Source organism: Carya illinoinensis, chromosome 10 (assembly GCF_018687715.1).
Source record: "Carya illinoinensis cultivar Pawnee chromosome 10, C.illinoinensisPawnee_v1, whole genome shotgun sequence".
NCBI lineage: Eukaryota > Viridiplantae > Streptophyta > Magnoliopsida > Fagales > Juglandaceae > Carya > Carya illinoinensis.
The window spans coordinates 11,532,562-11,537,863 of record NC_056761.1 but is presented as its reverse complement, the minus strand read 5'-3'; positions in this window follow the sequence as shown (position 1 = coordinate 11,537,863).

Below are 5,302 nucleotides of genomic sequence, written 5' to 3'. Positions count from 1 at the left end.
CCCTTCTCGTCCTGACTTTGCATTCAAGGACCTCTTCTGTATCCTTCCCAGCGGCCCTTGTGTTGATCGGTGCCAATATATAATAGGAAGGATATATCATAAGTCAAGATATTAGCAATAGATTTTTTATTTTATATTTTTACTTGTGATCCTAATGGGATGTTTTGGGGATAATCTTTTAGGTTTACGGGAAAATCCTAAAAGATTACCATGCTTGGATGGACTTAAGGGGATGATCCCCATCTCAACCCTTTCTGAAGGGAATGTAAATAGATGGAATCTACATTCCTACCTCTTTTGGAATTTTTTTTTTAATCAACGGACAAAAATTACCGTTTTAATTAAATTTTTGGTAATTATATAAATAATTTTTATATAATTAAATAAATAACCTTGCCCTTAGTGAATTTGACAAATAAATAGATTGAGGGAGTTGATTGTAAACAATTGTAAATTTAAACAGTTAATTGCAAAATCGTGAAAAATATAAGGATATTTTGAGAGAGCAAATGGTTTCTACAAGATTTTTGGAAAACAACCAAAAGTAACAAATACCGATAATTTCATCACATTCTTAAGAATCTTTAGTTCCAGACATCACATTGCTAGAAACGTAGACTTCGAAGGAAATGTCACATTGCCAGAGGCTTATTTGGCGGAATTAGAAGACCAAACTTAGAGACGACCCAACGAACTAGACGAAGGGCAGGGTGGCTAAGGCGGAGATACCATCGATCAAGGGAGGTGCATTAACAAACAAAAGTCACAGGGGAAGGCGAAGAGGATATAGAGGTGGGAGACGGTTTCTACTCCGGCCTTTGAGTAGGCACTGTCCTGTGTGACAATTCTTGACACAGAAAAAATTAGCATGAATTCAAGAAATGCATTATTATCTCGTGTGAGTTGGGAAATAGAAATGAGATTCTTTTGAATAAGCAGGACTTGTCTTCAATATACTATAACAAATCATATCAATTTGTAAGTTTTATTACATCTAGACAAAACAGGTAGAAGATATGTATATTATACGCATGGATGATAGCTGAAATCCAATCATTTTTAAGAAAGCAACCCTCATGGGACTGGCACAAATAACCACCAGACATGCATACCAGTCAAGACTCGATCTCTCTCACATACACATAGTGCTACATGTTAGGAATAAAAAATTGTAGCAGATTAGCAAACATCTACCTTCAAAACGAAGAGAAGTTCTCCTGTCTTGAAATTTTAGGTATTAGAGAAGATACACTCAAAGCCTTTTATAACATTCGGCATTGCTAGCCACTTATTTTTTTTAAAACTGTTGATGTTGGAAATGATGTGTTATTCAAAGTAACATATTGAGTAAGTGCGGAAAAAGTACTTATGAAACTCATGTTTTATGTTAGCTCTTTATTTAATGATTTGATCGAATTTAAATCAATCCTTGAATAAAATGAATCTAGATTCGACTATATCATTCTTAGAGCCATGCACTATGAATAGGCTTGCCTCGTTTAATTACATAGTTTAGATGAGATGAAATGAAATATTTTGTTGAAATTTGATTAAAATATTATTATAATATTAATTTTGTTTTAGAATTTGAAAAAATTAAATTGTTTATTATATTTTATTTAAAATTTTGAAAAAATTATAATGATTATATGAAATGAAATAAGATAAGATAATTTGATTTTATATAACCGAACCAACCCTAATAGCAAAATTAGTTTGAGTTTTCACGTTTTATAACTCAAGACCTCGACTTTCAACTTTTTAAAAAGTTAGTATTTAAATTTTAAGAAACTTGCGATTAGGTACTTTTTTTCAATTTCCCATTAGAAAATTAGTGAGAGGATTGTCAGTTGGCTTTCTATTAGTTTTGTAATTGGATACCTACTTGCATATTTTTTATAATTCATATATCAATTTTATGAAAGTTTAAAATCCAAATTTAGAATTCTAAAAACTTAAAAATCTAAGTGTTGATTTTATAATTAACCCTTGTAACCATTCTAGACCATCACGTGCAACAAAAACATCGTGGCTCATTTCGAAACCAAGCAACCCTTGAATTTTATTGCCTATCTGGCTTATCTTTTGTAATCAAAGTGCACATGGCTAGAGTAATAACTAAACAAGATTATGTCGTTAAGGGTTAAGGAAAATGCTAAACGTAATTACTCTATGCAATCGCCGCATAGTCGATTGACATGGCCCACCACATAGGTTAAATTAAACGATCGTGTCTCATTTAAATGGCAGGTGGTTTCGTTTGTCTTGGGCGGAGAGCTTAAAAACTTCAATCACTAGAAATGATACAATGTTTAAGGGCGAAGCTAGGAACTGATAGTGTGAAAATTTAAATTTAACACCGGCCAATCAAATTTCATTATGTAAGAGGTGCATCAAATTTTTATCTACACTCAAATGCACTAGATTCTTTACTTATTTTTATGTTTTCCCTCTTTCTCTCTCTCCCTCCCTCACCTCGTCCTGCAAGGCTACAACCCCCCTCTCTCTCTCTCTCTTCAAAATATGCTTGCAAACAAAAGTAGCTATTTACAGAACAAAAAGGTTGGCCTATTCTTTATTTTGCTTGATTTGGTCTCTTGCTTGATTTGTATTGAAGCTATTGAAGCAACTGACTCTACTCTATAAGTTATTGAAGCAGCTGACTCTACACATCTTAGCCCTCCATTGTTGACTATGTAGCATTTAGCTTCTACATGAAGAAGCAGAGTCTGAGTAGCAAATTATGCTGCATACTACATGACTCTGTGATTTTAATTGTAATTGTGTCAAATCCCACTAAATGTGATGTACTTATATGTAAATATATACAAAACCTTATGAATAAGACAAACTAACTCTCACGTAGAGTGAAAGTGACTCACGAGAAACCTATGCAAAGTTATCATTCTTCTATTTGGTATCAGAGCCACTGTGAAGAGTGAGCCCTATTTTGTTTACTCTCTCATGGCTTTTGCTTCCTTGAATGTTGGAAATTTTCTTACATTAAAACTCAAGCCCGATAACTATCTATTGTGGAGAGAGCAAGTTTTTGGCTTGGTAGAAAGTCAAGACCTTATTGGATATCTAACAGGGGAACTTTTAGTTCCTTCTCTTTTATTACCTGTTCTAGAAGGCTCCAATGATGGTAAACAGGACGTAAATCCTGAATATAAAAAATGGAAGAAAGCTGATCGACTTCTTTGTGGATGGATTATAGGGACTCTATCTGAAGAGGCACTTGGACTGGTGATTGGCTTAGAGACCTTAGTTCAAGTTTGGACTGCTCTCAAGGAGTCATATGCTCAAGCTTATCAAGAGCGTGAGTTTCAACTTACACAACTATTAACTTACATGCGTAAGGATGTTTCCACATCTCTCAATGACTATCTCAAACAATTTAAAAATGTTTGTGATAGCCTAGCTGCCATTGGAAGTCTGGTAAGTGACAAGACTAAAATCTTTTCTCTGTTGAATAGTCTTGGTGGAAAATATGAACCATTCACCACTTCTATGTTAAAACCTCCAATGCCCTCATATGGAGAGATCATACCTTTGTTACAAAGTTATGAGACTTGCATTACTCTACATGCCCATGACTCTAATAATTATGTTGTATTTTTTGGCCATAATAATCCCAAAAATCCATCCTCTTATAGTCTTAAAAAAGGGAGTAACAATAATGGCCAGTTCACCTCTAAAGGCAAAGGTTTCCCCTAGTCAAATAGAACACCTCATACATCTTTTTCCTTTGATCAAATTTTCCACTCTAATCGTTCTAAAGAACGAAATAAAGATGTTTACTGTCAGATCTGCAGCAAACAAGGCCATGATGCCCTCCATTGTTGGAATCGCTTCAATCATTTTTATCAAGCCAATGATCTTCCTAGAGCTCTTGCTACCATGACTATAGAAAATGGTATTTCTTATGCAGAATGGACAACAGATTCGGGGGTTACTGCTCATATGACATCTGATGTAGGTATTTTTAGTAACTTGCATCCATATATTGGTGAGGATCATGTTCTTGTTGGTAATGGAGATACTTTGCCTATTACCCACATGGGTGATATGTTTATACAACTTGGTTCCTCCAAAATATATTTAGATAATGTTTTACTTGTTCTTGAGTTAGAACGCAATTTATTATATGTTGGCCAACTCACATCTACTCATCTTGTAAATTGTGAATTTGATTATACTGGTTTCAATATTCTCAACAGGAAGACAAGGCAGGTATTGATGCGAGGGAGAAAATGGGGTAATCTGTACATGTTACCAACAGCCCCTACGGCACACTTCTTAGTTTGGAATAAGGTTGTTCCTTTTAGCACCAAAGACTTGGACACCCACAGGATGCCACTGTTTCTCAGTTAAAAATCCAAGGATTGATACAAGTCCTTAATTAAAGTAAAGATTATTCTTTGTGTGAGAGTTGTCAACTTGGGAAACAAAGTTGTCTTCCATTTTGTTATTCTTCTAATAAATCATATGATCTTTTTGATAAGATACACTGTGATTTGTGGGGTCTAGCTTCCACCATTTCAGTTGATAATTTTAAATATTATGCATGTCTCGTTGATGATTGTAGTTGCTTTATGTGGCTTGTTCCACTAAGAAATAAATCATATTTCTTCTATCATTTTATTCATTTTGAAAAATATATCGACAGAAAATTTGGAAAGAAAATTAAAATATTCTAATTGGATGGAAGATGTGAGTTTACTAGTGCCGAGTTTAAACAACATTTTCAACAAACTTGTATTATACACCAACTCAGTTGTCATCGCACTCCTCAACAAAATGGAGTTGTAGAGCGTAGACATTGAACCATACCCTAGTTAGGACTTGCCATGATATACTACAGTGGAGTTCCTAAGCAATTTTGGGTTCATGCTTTTGCTATAGCAACTTTTCTAATTAAGATATTGCCTTCGGTCTCCTTGGATAATGCATCTCCATACTTTAAGCTTTATGGTCGACAGCCTGATTATTCATCTTATAGAGTGTTTGGCTCAAAATTTTTTCCTTACATTTGGGATGCCAAGCAAAATAAATTGATCCAAAGTCTATCTCATGTGTTTTTATGAGATACAGTGAGCATCATAAGGGTTATTGTTGTCTCCATCCTCTCACTCACAAGTTTTACATCTCAAGGCATGTCGTCTTTGATGAGCATATTTTTCTCTTCAAAAATCCTGCCAATCTCTACTCACTGTCTTATACTATTGATGTATCCACTTTTCACGAGTGACTCAATCTCCAGCCACTCCCCTCAGCTATTGATCAATTTATTAAAGCTGGT